Source organism: Haliaeetus albicilla, chromosome Z (assembly GCF_947461875.1).
Source record: "Haliaeetus albicilla chromosome Z, bHalAlb1.1, whole genome shotgun sequence".
NCBI lineage: Eukaryota > Metazoa > Chordata > Aves > Accipitriformes > Accipitridae > Haliaeetus > Haliaeetus albicilla.
The window spans coordinates 3,930,487-3,945,800 of record NC_091516.1 but is presented as its reverse complement, the minus strand read 5'-3'; the positions used below and the strand labels follow the sequence as shown (position 1 = coordinate 3,945,800).

General features: G+C 37.5%; 1 protein-coding gene across 2 annotated transcripts in view; it reads left to right on the top strand.

The window, feature by feature from the left end:
- Positions 1 to 274: 274 nt before the first annotated feature.
- Positions 275 to 15,314, top strand: part of FGF10 (fibroblast growth factor 10) — a 92,674-nt gene continuing 77,634 nt past the window's right edge. Inside the window, exon 1 of one of the 2 annotated variants that reach the window (XM_069776983.1) lies at positions 275 to 460. The gene's annotated coding sequence lies outside the window, so the exon portion shown is untranslated. The remainder of the gene's footprint in view (positions 461 to 15,314) is intronic. The other variant, XM_069776978.1, reaches the window with a different exon arrangement.

The window sequence follows — 15,314 nt, the reverse complement described above, 5'->3', positions numbered from 1 at the left end:
AAGAACGGGCCAGGTAGCAAAGGCAGAGCTTGCTATGGTTAAGACAGCAGAAGAATAAGCAGGCAGTGTGGTACAGAGCCATGCCTCCCCTCCGCAGCGCTGCAGCCTGCACAACTTTCCCTCCCTTTTAGAAGGGCAGGTTATGGCCAGGAGGAGGGGCAGCCCCCAAGAGATACACTTTCACACTACAGTCAATTTGCAGACATCAAACAGCGCCATGGGGTTGTTGTACTAACACTATCCCATTTGTTGTCGTCTTAGGCTCTGGAGAAAACTTTTGAGTAATGCTAAGTTTACTTAGCTGCAGAAAGTTTGGTGAACTTCAGTTCATTCTGAGGCCTGTTAACAGCAGGAAAAGTCCAGCCTACAGCTACCGAGGATTCACTGCTTGATGACATTAATAAAATCCAGATCCAAGAGGTAGACACAGCTGTGATCTTGCGTATCCTCTGCCTGCAGGGTGAGTAAGCTAAAGCTTTTCATCCCCTTTATAGTGTTCCCGCTCCCCACTCAAGTGCTTAGGGTGAGGGGAAAACAGGAGAAATTAGTGCCCTACTTTTGCATTAGTAAGAATTCGTAAACCTCTGCTGAGCAGATAAAGCTTAGAGAGACTGCTGTGAAGGTACTTCAGCCTTACCAACTTTTTAAACAGATACGCTTATGAAGACCAGAGAAACAGAAGCTTTTTACAAATAGCAAAACCAGGAGAAGATAAACATATGCATAAGGAGGCTGACAAAGCAGTTTCTTTGATAAAGTCAAGATTCTGGATATAAAAGCCACACCGAAAAGCTGAGGATGCATTAAGCTCCCAACATACTTCATAGAAGTGATTTCTATGTCTACATTGTTATTACACTAAAAATATGTTTTTCATGAATAGACACAGATATTACCACAATGTTTAATGCAATGCCTTTGTATTTTTATGTAATATCAGCATCACAGCTGAAAAATATAACAAAAGTATCTGAGGGAGAAAAAGCAATGTGCCTCTTTAGCTTTTTTAGCTTTGTCTTTTCAAAAAATTCTTCCATTTCTAATGTGAGCAATTACATTATGGGCAACAGTTTGCTTAGTGTCAAGTATCATTTACATATGAGTTATATATGAAGCAACTGCATGCCACAAGCTATTCAGACTAAACAATTTACATTCTCTATTCTGAAAATCATGGCTTGTGGGTAGCCACTGATCACTGGTGGTATTTCTTTGAGCAGAGGTTAGCAGGATTAAGTCCTAATCTGTGCACCTGACATCAAACCATTAAGGAAAATCCACACAGACAACAGATGTTTACCCTGAAGTTTAACAGCGACACACACAAACCACATCAGAGACAACACAAGAGCCCTTTTGAACTGTATTTATTATTGTCAGGAAATACATACCTTTCATCTCATGTAATGGAATATTTGGCTTATTAAATCTAACTTGAACAGGTGAAACTGTAAGAAATATTCAGTTAATAGCTTATTTTTTAAATTCAGATGACATTGCTATAGTTAAAGGGCATATCAACAGAAGGCGCAAAAGGTAAAATGAACAAAGTCATAAGAGACCGAAAGATCTATTTGTTACTGCTTTAGACAAGTAGCTTCCAGCAACATATTTCTTTGATTATTGACAGATGAAAAACTATTATCACTAGAACCTTTCTAGCCGTGGGTTATTTTACTATCCTTATAAAAATGATTAATTATCTAGTTTCAAAATAACTTTCATGGAATACAAGATTTTACTGTATAAAATTTAGATTCAGAAGGAACCATGATGTCTAAATCAGTATATTGTCTGTGTGCTTTTTTTTCTCCCTTCTACAGTACTTGCATTTCCAAAATATGCATTCTAGCAGGTGTCTAATTCAAAGTTGCTGTCCATGCTTGGCCTTGACTTCAATTATGCAAGTTGTGTGCCCATATCATGCCATAGAGTTGGGATCTCATTTAGGTGGCACATTGTTGACATTGGTAAAAAAAAGCATTGCTTTCAGAATGAAAGCAAAAAATAAATAAGAATTTGAACATGCAGAAAGTTCAAACGTTGCAGATGGTTCCTATCAAAAGACTGATGTCTAGATATAGCTTTATTGGAAAGCTAAATATTTATAAAATAATTTGGGCTTGTATTTAAAGTCATCTAGTTAAACAAATAAGTAACATTAAATTAGTCATAAAGGTTCTTAAAATATTGGTTTGTGCCATTTACAATTAGCCAGTAGATAGTTGACTCATACTTCTCACATCTGACAAAGTGTTACTTTTGATTCTTAAAGCAATAAAAGGTTTTAAGCTATATGAGGCTACTAATATTTAAATGGGAATTGAGAATAGGCTTTGAGTCATATTTGGCATGATGTCCTACTTTTCTTCCCCATGGTAAAAATTATTGCTGAATTTCCCATTAACTTTCACAGCAACGTTCTTTGGACACAACCTGACAAATTCTATCCAGATTTACAGTCTGGAATCCCAAGCAAAGCCAGTAGAGATGCAAACTACAGCCCAGCAGCTATCTGCCAAAAGGTGACATGCTGTGATGTGTCTGTTTGCCATCAGGATACTGCTGTGGTAAAAACTAATATTACAGTTATCCCAAACACCTTTTCAAAGCCACTGCTCCTACTTTGAACATTTAGGCAATGTTTACTTCAGAGAAACACTAATCTGAATGTATGGAGAGTTAATTTGATCCCTGCAATTTAGCACCTTTGTAGTACAGCATTTGTAATGGAACAGATAAGTAAGTGGTTTCAGAGGAAGGATTTTAATGAGACCAGAGATGCCTTTTTTTTAAAGGATGGCACCAGTTCTATCTAATCGTTGTAGTACCCACCATTCTTCTGTTGGTGTTGACAAAGGCCGTTTCAGCTTTATTTAATACCTTCTTGATTTTTGCTACAAAAAGGGTGATTACACATAGTCCTGCACTGAAATGTTTGCCCATTTGCCAAATGATGTGAAATTAATTAACAAATATATACCAACAAAAGCGTTCTCCTAACTGTAACAAGCCAACAAACTATACAAAGTTCTTAGTCTGATACAGCAACATTTTACAAAGTAATAATATGGCCCTGGCAAGATTGTACACACCAGTTTCAATTGCTGTAGAATTATTTTCACTTCAAAACAGTTTATGCTCAGAGCATGTTCAGTTTTAGTTTGCAATGCTGAAATCTAGTATCTACAACAGGTTTCGTTTTGATCTAAACTGGCTTCACTTTGGAGGTCATTTTGTTAGTATAAAATAGAATCAATGAATTCTCAATTGTACTTGATTCCTCTTTTCAATTCTGGGCATAGCTCTGCTCCTGAAAAAAATTAAATGACAAGGAAATACAACACATGCCCAAATCTTTTTCTGTAGCATATGCAAAATAGTAATATATGGGTTCCAGTTCCTGCTTCAGTGATAGTCTGCAGCAAAATTCCCATGGGTACAAAACCATATTGCGTCGTATTCTCTTGACACAAATATATAACAATATCCAGCAAGCTTAATACTCTACATAATATATTTCAACATCAGAGCCACAATTATTTTTAGGCATCTAATTCCCTAAGCCTTTCTGTGTTATTGTAAGGAACTTTGGCCATCACATTTCCCCGCTGCCTACACCCCCTCATCCCCCCACCCCCCCCAAAGTAAGCTGGAATAATATCTGTTGAGAGCTCAGAACTTGCTACAGAGCAGACTGGGAGATTGCCATCAACACCAGCAGCCTACAGAGTTCCTCCTGCTAGTCACAAACAGAAAGAGGCTGAGATTTTCAGTCTGATCCAAATTTAATAGCCTTAAAATATTTGCAAAGTGAATTTGAATGCCATTGTAATTCACCTATTAATACAAATTTAAATCTACATGAGACAGAAAAATATTCCTGCCTATTAGGGTCATGTCCTTTCAAGGATTTCAGTCCTTCCCTAATTAAAGGAAATTGCAAAACTCCTGCCCGCTTCACTGGAAGAAGAATCAGATCCTTTCAGATCTTTACCAGGGACTACACCCTGCTACGCATGTTTTTACATGAGAATCATCCATATCCAAAAGTATTTTTGCAATAGGAATTAACACAAAAAATGAGGCACATAACACAGAATCCAGACTAGATAGTCAGTACTGTTTTCTCAACCCCTAGCATTTGGCCGTCTTTCTTAGTCCCAACAGGCTAGTTATAATCCACTTCATAGGCTTCAGGATGTAGGAAAGATCCAACAGTCAACAAAATTTAGCTGAAAAAAATAACAAATGTGCAAGTGGAGCAGGGTGTCCTGCTTGCTTCATTAGCAAGCCCTAAGCACACATGTGCTCAGCTAAGTGTCACGCACGATCACACTGTAGGACATTGTAGTAACCAAAGCAGCTCTCACTGCAGTTGCTTTCTGTCCTTATCAGACTGTGCTGTGCCTTCTTCCCAGTAAAAATAGTCAAATTCTCCACTTGGGCACACCTTACAAAACACTGAAGTCTTGGTATACAACCATTTCTAACACTTCCATAATTAGCTTGAGCTCTGGCTTGGAGGGTGTTGGGGAAGGAGCAGGAGGAGAGAAAAAGCGCTGTGTTAAATATTGTAAGACTTCCGCTGTTTTATATGTAACATCAGAAAGAGGGAACTTCTGCATAAGGTCGTTCTCATGGTTTTCATTATCACATATAGTTAATCAGAAACACTTCAACCCCAGGCAACCAACACACTGCAAAGAGAATATTAAGAGGATATAAAAGCATCCTACTCACTTGGAAACTAATTAACTTGCTTAAAAATGAAACAGTTTTTTAAAAAGTACTGTAGTGTCAGGAAGGGCTTGTTGATACCTCAGATTTACTATGTGTGCACACAAATGAAAGCCAATTTTGCTTCTGTTGAAGGTAATGGCAAAAGTCCATCCCCAGTGCAGGCAGATCAGGCCTTTAGCATTAGACTTAAATCTTGAAATAAACAGGATAACTGTATAGTGGCTCAGGTTTTTAAAAAAAATAGGCTTTATGTGCCTGATGCTAGTTTAAGAGCAATTTAGGTACTTAATTCCAAAATAATAGCCCTGAAAATCCTTCTTCAACAACTTCCTAAACTTTGCAATGCATCTATCATTGAGAATATCTATTTCCAGTTTGGCACAGACTAAACAGCTTCTTTCTCAACTGTTATACTGCTCCCTGCCTAACTTCCCACCTACCCGTGGCCAGATACAGCCCAACACTCTGGGGCCAAGACCCTTCCATTAAGCTGCGGTGATCTACAATGTAGGTGCCCCATTTGACATCATCAGCAAGAATCTTTCTATGGTCAAGGGAAATCCAAGTCACTGTACTTAATGGAGTTTGGGACATAACTACCTTCTCCCAAGATTTGCTCAGAAGAATTATGGTATAGATTCCACTCTATCATCCACAGGACAAATACCTCAGACATTGATACTCAGAGGTAGATAAGAAGAGCTCTGCATTCAGGGTCACTCTTCCTATTTCTTTTATCAAGCACACATTCTCTGAGCACATCTACTGAAAACCAGCTGAAGCAGGATCTGCATAAAATGCAGTAGCAATGCCTTTCATTTAGAAGATGTTTGGAAGAACTGCCTTCCCTTTTACACCAAGAGATCAGAGCACACATGCAGATTATGAAAGAATAATTTTCTGTCTGAGGACATTTGAATTCATGTGTCCAGCTGTTCAAAAGCCCTGCAGGTATTGGTTAGTCTGATGACTATGTCAGATAAGGAATTGATGGTTTCAGAGCCTCTTGATGAAGTTGTTCCACTAAACAAACAAACAAAAACCTAAAAATTTATCAAGGTGGAAGACAGCAAGAAAGAGCAAGACTTTTTGCAGCATGGCATGCAAAACCCCAGTCTCCTGAACAGACTCCAGAAGCAAGTGAGTGCATCCTTTCTCTTCTGCAGGAGAACTACCTTTCAGCACGAGCGCACATTCCCATCTCTCATGAGATGGTCATGCTCGAGCGTCCCACCCACTTGGCACTCCATGGGGTTTCCAAATTGAGATCCCTCTGAAATACTGAATAAAATACATAAAACATCCAAGAGCAGAACAAACCCACCTTTGTTCACCACATTTCACCCAGAGTAGTTCGGGTGACTCTAATCAGCTGGTTTGGATTCCATCCTGAGGTTTTTCTCTGTATGGAATTGATATTCATTCTGGGTACTTTTCCAGGCACCAGACTGATAAGAAGAATGCATCTTCCTTAGGATGTGCTCACCCTCTGCCAATTTCACTTCTGACCCTACACTGAAAGCTTCCTGGCTAGATCCTATATCTATATGGGAAGCTAATGAAATTCGCAGCAAGTGCCTTAATATGTTACGGGAGTTTCTGAAGAATGGAGGCCCTAATTTGAAATTCTCCCTCGCTGACATGGATTAAAATTAGAATAGGCAAAATTAATAAATACTTCTATTTAAAAAAAAATCACATCAAATCCTACATTAGAGTATTTTTGGACATAGCATCACAACAATTTAAATAAGGATCTCAAAAACTTAGTACAGAATAGGTCACAAGTCTTTAAAACTGTTACTGATACCTATTGTGTACTGGGATTATTCTGTTGCACTGATCAATAATAGATAGAGCACATTAGAGTGGTTTTATTTACTCAGCTTTCTCTCACATGAAACTAATACATACATACATTATTGATAAATAATGCACACCTCTCCAGTTCACAGCATCTAAATTATGCAGAATTAGGAACAGCTGACAAACTAATACACATAACTGTTTATCCTAGTAGATATCAGGTTATTTATTGGCAGCATATTTGGTGAATGCAGTTTTGAGTAAAACCTGCAGTTTTATATATAGATGGAGTTTTTCCATAGATGCCACAATGTTTGCCATTCAGATTGATACCACTCTCATTACTCTTTTGCTCTGATAAAATATATTAGAATTAAGTTAAATATATACAGAAGCATCATTTGAAAGCAATAATGCAGCTTTATAAAAATAAAAAGTTCTGCAGTATTTTAGAGTATATTAACTTGCAAATGTTTCAGTACTGCATTGCACTATAGTTGTTCCCTCAACAATAAATAACCTTCTACCTTCTTTACAAAGCAGTGTTTATTTTCATCTAGGAACTAAACACAACATCATCAAGCAACATCTCTCAACAGTCATGAAGTATTTAGCACAATATTCACCTGAGAGCATCACCTAGTACAGATTTTCAAAGCAACAGTCTTAGGTTACATTTGCATTGGGTTTCCAGGAAGAAGTATGAGTTTTCCTGTGCAGATACACAAGGCCAAATTCACCTCGTCAGTTCACTTAATTCATGTCTGGAATGAATTTGGGCTATTCTCTATTCAACTGTGTTGAATTAGACTTTGCATCTTCAGCTTTATTTAGATGGAAATAATTACCTGAGAAAAGCCCCACAGAACTTTCATTGTTTAATATTACAGTATTACAGAGAAATATGCAAAATTTTGCATAAAGTTCATTATACACTGTATGTTCTGCCAGTTATGACTGGACAGCTTAGGTGAGCAATTCACAGGGCCAATAATGTACATTGTGGGGTTTGGGGCTTTTTTGATCACTGGGGCAATACAAGTACGAGACGAAAGCTTAAATCCCTAAAAGCAAGCCATTCTTCAAATACTGAAATCTAAATCCCATTTTATTATGCTGTCAATGAACTGCTGAGATTCTCCTTTGCTTGTTAACATGATAGCAGACAGATGAGAAGAAATAAAAAGTACTGGCCTGTGAAAGGCAAATCGAAAAGGGAGATTGAAGGGATTTCTCAAGTTACTCAGGTGAGTCTTTAAGCCCCAGCCAGTGACCCAGCCAGTGGTCAGAACGGTGCAGGTTCCGTTTGGTTGCTCCACACGTTTAGACACGGTATCCAACTGTCTGCCCAAAAGGCTGAGAATTTGCAGTTTCTTTGTAAGCTTACTGCACAATAAACAAAAGAAGGGAATTTGATACTAACTAAACAGAGAATGAATAGTCAATAACATTGTACAAACTTTCAAGTCACAAATCTTTATGCAGCAGGAGCAACTTTGCATGTTACTGGAGTCTTTTACTGCAAAGATTTTTGTTCCCTCCCCTCATTTTTTAAGTGTAAAATGTATTTCTCTAAAATGAAACCCTCAACTGTTTGCAGATAATGACACCGAATCCCTAACTTCTATAAAAGAAAGGTAAACCATAGACTAAATAGAAATTAAAGTGAATGAAGAAAACAGAGAGCACTATGGTTATAAATACTTAAATATTCTACAGAACTGCAAAATAATTATATTACTTTCAACATGGGTGGCATGATGTTTAGGAAATACATTATTCCAGTAAAACAAAGTATATTTTTTCCATTGTTGGATCTCAAGTTCTTAAATTTAAAAAAGCACTTAAAGTATCATGACCAACATTTTGAATAAAAAATTAAAATATGTAACAAGCTCCATGCTATCATAACTCAACAACCATGAAATGAGGTGACGTGAAGAAGAAACACAGAGGACAAAATGCAAACAAGGATATTTGTACAACAATTCTGAGTGCAGTTAACCAGAGTTTATAGACCTAAACCTGAATACTCTTACAGTGGAAACATTATTGTATGCATCATGGTGTATATTTCTCAGAATGCGTTAGCTGTCAAGTTTAAGTAATACCTTACATGCCCTTTTCAAACTTGCAGAATTAGCTTTATGAAACCCAGCTGTTTGAAATAAACCCTGGACTAGCAGTGCCATCTAGCATCTTTAAAAAAAAACCCAACAACAACAAAATCTCTGTGCACTTACAGAATTGGTAGGTTAGTATTTATTAAGACTATCAATCTTTGTAATAGATCTATGCATCAAGTTGTAACCCTCAAGTGAGCAACAGAACATGTTTTGATAATCAGTGTATTACCAAATATAACATCTGTACACATCACAAACCATCTGGACAATAAAAGTGTCAGACAAAACTCTTTAGCCTTTGGAAGAGCTGAACTGAGACTAGGAAGAAGAGGGCTGCATTTACTCATGCAGTGTTGGGTTATAATACATGGATAGTGTGAAGCTGCAATAAAGATGGGAAGAAGGAACAGCAAGAGGTTTTCTTCCTTAAGCAATATAAAATACGCAGAATGCTTTAGATGACCAAAGAAAATATTTGCTTATGCCAGTAAAAAGAAACATCTGCTTTGCACAGCTTAATAAATAAATTCCCATTCTGATATCTAATAGACTTCTGCTTTGCACAGGTATATATTGACATGTAACAATGCATATGAAATATATTCATTTGCTCCTCTCTATATGGAGTTAAAAGTCTTAAGATTTGCTAAAGTATAACACTGAGCGAAATTTCACCCACTTTTATTGTTTGTTGAACAGAATGAATTGCTTGGCATTGCATAAGACAAAACATGAAAACAAATACTGCCTCTCAGAGCCTACAGTATAGAAGACAGGCTCTGAAATGACAGGATGTACTGGGAAGCCTTGAAACACAGTCATTAATTATCGCCATTGTTAGGAGCAAGCCTTTAGAAAGAACTTGAGTGCAAACAAGGATGGGAGGACCTTAGCATAAGGAGCTTAGAGAAAGAGAAGTGAGATGAGTTATTACAAGCTCAGCCACAGCAGCCCCTTGGCACAACAGTGTACAGATAGGCACACACCTTTGCCCCATAGCTATGAATCATTTCTATATTGCATAAAACAGAGGAATTAATTATATCATAGGCATGATAATTAGATTATGAATCTTTCAGTTGAAGCCCCTGAAGAACCATTACAATGTGAAAAATTACTAATGCCTTGGTGACGTCAAACAGATTTCATCTGCCACTGTTTTCCCCTGTTCCTGTGCATTTTTGCGTGGACATTCCCTGAGAAAAGTTTCCTTGATCTAGAACTGTAAATTTAAGATACAGCTTGCAATACCCTCGATTATGCTGTTCATAAAGCAAAATTCTTCCCCCACCATGGCAAAGCTTTCTTGGAATAGAAACAAAAACAGAGTACAAAGATTTAAACAAATACCTCTGGAGCAAAACTAACCCCACTAGATGCCCAGTCACTCAGCTCAGATAACCAGTGTGTCCAGTCTATGACACACCACAAGCAAACTTTGTTTCCACAGAAACACATACAAAACAAACCAACTGAGAGACAGTTTAATACACTATTCTGCATCTGGCTTACATGTTAAAAATAAACTAAGTTATGTCAGTGTAACTGTTTGGCAGCCACTGTAAAGTTACCCGGAAATATCTCAAAATCATTGCTTTGTTAGCAGCCCCAGTAGGAAAGTGCTATATCTAGATATATATTTAGGTGATTTTCTATCAGAGAACAAGTGCCTTTTGTCAGTCAAAAGACACACTTTATTATTATCTACTTATTGCAACTGCTATTACATAAGGTTTTGTGACCTTCAACTATGGCACAGCATTCAGCTGAGTTAGATACAAACACTAAATACATATCCATGATATTCTCATTTTCCATGTCAGGACTTGGACTGTTGGATGTTTATTTTTCCAAAACACTTTTCTTCCTAGACAGAAATACTACTCTGTAAAAATAGTTATTTTTAAAATACAACGTATCTGCAGTACTTTCAAAAAGACCAGCAGGTTTTACATAGAGAAGTGGAAAAGCAAACTGTCAACACTATAGTCTGTTAGAATGTTTTTGCCTTTGTAAAAGAATATACAAATGGTGGCAGCATGCCATGCATTTTCCAGTGCAATCACCCTAACTTTAGACCTACCAACAGAAAGGAACAACATGCACTTTGAAAGAAAATCTAAAGGAAATGTGGGAATGGAGACATGGCAGATGTTTTACAGAGCTCCCTTCTGCCCTTAGTTGCTTATTTTAAGCTTGCTAGAAAGGAAATTCTATGAGGTGGTAACCAAGAGATTGTTTTCTTTTCACACTCTTTTCAACTTTCTGTTTAAAGGCAAGTTAGTATCTTACCTTTTTGCTGTGTTCTAATTAAGAAACTTTTATTTTCCCTTCTTATTTGCATTACAGCAGGCTGGTGTGATTGGGAATTCATCCCCACTGGATGACTCTCTGCTTATAGACCTAGGGAGGCAAGGAACTTTGTACACACTAGTATAGCTATTTATGCAGTTCACATCAGTTTATTCAGAAGACTTATCATATCCCTGCAGAGGTCAGGGTTTGATACGAGAGTGCTCCCATTTATTAAGCATCATCCCTTTAATGATTAAACAGTAAGAATGTTTCCAAAGGAAACCAGCAGCAGAGAGTAAAATACCAGGAAGGGGGAAATACATTCAAACTAGACACACACACACACACCCCACACACACACGGCTAACCCACTGGCACAAAACTGATTAGCTGCCTAAGGCCACTGAGAGCATAGGCACAGGATGTTTTCCTAAAGGGGGGAGGGGCTAGCTTGACCTTTTAATTTATAAAGGGAAACCACACACCCAGGTGTTGCAGCTCTGCTCACTAGGAGCAATTAGGACATAATCTGGGTTGTTTATTTTGTTGGGTTCAGAGGTCCACGCTGAAAGATCAAAAAAGACTTATAGTCACTCAGTAAGCTCCATGCATGTGATGTTTTTCAACTGGCTTTTGTGTTGGTACCATCTAGTTATTTGTTTGTTTGGAAAGAAAAAACAGTCTCTTTAAGTAGGAAATCCCATTTGGGCTACAACAAGGCAAATCACCCCTTCATGTTAAAGTTGGATTTTAAGGGAAAAGAAACTTGAAAGGAAATATATGCCTGTACAGTGAGCAGCAGCCATTCAGTTAAAGGTGTATTCTTAAAACCGATACAGCCAATCCTTTCTAGATGAATGTGCTTTTATTGAATACTTTGTGACTTAAGGTATATTCTTATAAACAAATTAGTAAAAAGATTGATTTAGTATATTTTAAACCAGTAACAGGCTTCAGAGGCTAGAACAATTCTGCTTGTTATCTGTAGAGACGTATAAGAGAAAACATATAGCCATCAATGAGAACAGGTGCTTTAAGGGACTCTTCTGGGCAACAGTGACATCAATGTCACAGCCAAAGTTGCACAGTTACCTCTGCAACTTTCCCAGAACGAAAGAGTCAAGCTTGCATGGCTCTTCTGACACAAACTGTGCCAGCATGGCAAAGAAAGTTGAGCAGTATTTCAAACAAGCAATAAAAAAATGTTTCTCAGGCTGTCAGCACAGAACCAATAGTGAGAGGAACAGAACATGCTGTGGTGTTCCCAATCTCTGGCATCCTGAATCTCTCCGAAGATTTATAGGTGCTGTCCTAAAAGTGCTGCCTATTAGTGTGGTCTCAGGTTTCTTTAAAACAGTCCTGGATTGAAGATGTGCACATGTGCACAGTGCACCCTTTGACCTTCATACTGGTTCAAGGATAAATCTGACTGCAACAGCTTAAGTTGCTTTTTTTTTTTTGGATGGAAGTGGAATATAGCACTTAAAAGATGCTTGCTTGTGTCATCCACCCAGGAAATGTAGGTCCTTCTGTCAGACAAGACTTATCATGTATTGTATGGATATGCAACTTTTAGCATATTGTAATGTCTTGGACAATTTTCAAGCAAGCAAGAGATTCCTCCCCTCTACTAAAGTGCTTGGTAGTTGATCTGTCATCAACTACCCACAAGAGAGAAAGAGGGTAAAAATAGCCATTCTTCACAACAAATTCCTTTCCAAATCTTTTAGATTCCCTGTCAATGCCTTTTCTGTGGTGACTGTTCTTGCAGCTACAGGGGACCTTGGCCAACAGGATGGCAGGCCAGCCATACAGTGGAAACTCTCTGAAATCTTGAGATTGGCACAGAAAGATGTCAAAACCCGCCAACAGTTACATTACTGCAACGACTAACAACAGGCTGGGATACCGCAATCTGGTCACTACCCTTGCAAAGACTTGTACGCAACCTCAAATTAACATACTGGTAGCCTGATCCAGAAAACACTGATATTAAAGGAGACCTTTTTCCAGCTGATGTGACAGATCTTTGGCTCAGGAATTGTAAACAGCCTTGTTTGTGTGAGTATGGTTTCTTTCAATGTGTGAACTTAAATCATGAAGGTTATGATAGCAGCACCTACCTGGGACATGTTGGGATAGAGCAGCCAAAAGCATTAGAAAGGAATTAATAAAGGGTGATTTTTTTCTTGAAATACTCTGCTTATTTCTAATGTTTGCTGACATTTAATCTTACATCAACAAGAAATTTTAAATGAAGACAAACTGGCTGTTTGGTCTTGTCTTCACTATTTAGAAATTTCCTCTCTAAGGTTTTCATGGAAAGAAAATAAAAACCAAGTCTAATATCTCAAGCTTCCAGAACAACCCATAAGCCTAGACATGTCCATTTCTTTTCTTTTTTTTTTTTCCACAAATATGAAGCAAGTATGTTTTTCTAAAGGAAATGGCATATGAAAAATTTGGCACTGTAAGATCTGATTCACTGCAGTGTCTTCTTTTTCCATTCCATTTGGACTAACACAAAGACCAGTGATGTAGAAATGTCAGCCCTCATTTTATATGACATTAATATTTTCCACAGCTCTGATACTCTAAGACAAAAATTACAACAGAATCAGTTCTGCTATCTTTAGCTCCAATGAAGAAAAACTACAGCATTCTGTAAGATTCACAAAACTCATTTTTCTTTCATGAGAGCTAAAAGCTAATTTGCCATGGCACAAACAGCAAACAGAGAAAATCTGTTTCTGAATGCATCTGTTGGTTATGAACATAAATTAAGATGAGGTTTTGTTCTTTTTAACTGATGGAAAAGTTTAAAATATCACAAATACAGTAAAAGCAGAAAATAAAATATAGAAGTTTCAACATTTCATCCAAAAGTAAATTTCCTGAACTTAGACACCAATTCCTTCACTTTTATGTAACTAGAACATGTTTTCATTGTTTCAGTTTTGATTTTTTGGGAGGTATGGCTATTGTACAGATTCATGCATTTCTAGTCCATAAGCCAGTGTATGTCATACTCAGAGCTTGTTCCTCCTCACAGTGTTGACTAGAATCCACTGTTGGAAGCTTCTGGAAAGTTACTTTTAACCACAAGTTATTGTACTAACCGCAGGAATTCTGTGGAAGATAGATACGGGAAAGAGGAGCTTTCTGTAGCATACATTAGAACACAAGATGGATCTGATAGCCATAATAGTTATTCCTGGCTCTATCATTTATGAAAAAAAATAGAATCTTTATCAATAATGGATGTAAATTTTATTCCATATTTTAAAGAGAGCCTACCATGTACAAAGCTACAGAGCTACAAAGCTGGTAGTAATTTAAAAAGAAAAGCAAGATGTAATTGAGAAATAGAGAAGCAAGTTCAATGGTTTATTTCTTAAAATTTTAAACTACATCAGATGAGCAAAATAGCAAATAAGCAAATAAGCGGATGAGCAAAATCCTATTTTGTCAGCTATTTTACAATCCAAAGTGGGCACTACATGGGAAGAAAGAATTTACTGCATAGATGGAGTAGCAGACTTGGATCTGGAAGATTTGGCTCTTACCTCTGTTCTGGGTTGCCTTCTGGGTTGCCTTCAGCAAGTCACTTCACAGCTTGTACCTCAGTTTTGTAGTATGTAATGTATTTCCTCTGAAAAGCATTCTGAGATCTCTTGTAATGCTCTCATAGTTAAATTATATTGTTTCATATTTTACTGTGATCTTATCCTTTTTGATGGAAAAATATAGTTTGGTCATGTGGGATATAATTTAACCCACGGCACTACCCTTGGGCAAATAATGTTAACCCAGGGCTATCTGCAGTATCCAAAATGGGATTTAAGGCAGACTTAACGCATCTAATCAACTGAACTTTTGAAAACCTTTGCTCAGAGATTGTTTAAAGTTCATAAGGGCCTCAGGCTTCCAAAAAAGGTGCACTGGCACCTACATATCAACTTCTAGTGTGTAAAAAAGCACCTAAGCACCTAAAACTGGACAGGACCAACCAACTCTGCACACTAGTGCATACTTTACGTCATGGTGTAAGCACATGTTCTGCTGGAATCCTGAAACTAAATGTGCTTGTTTCCATGAGAGATTCAATCCAGTGGCTGTTAACAATAATACCTGTGAGAAGAAAGACTTGAAGTTCAGTGCCTGTTTGAACTGCCTCTTATTTATTTTGCATTAGGCAGTCATAAAATGCATAAACATACCATGGAGCAATGACTGGAACCTACATCTTTATTTTAAGAGGAAAGCTTTAACCCTGGGCCACAGCTGGTGTTTTTCTGAACGCAAGTGCATGCAAAGTGGAAAAATGACATTAGAATTGAGTAA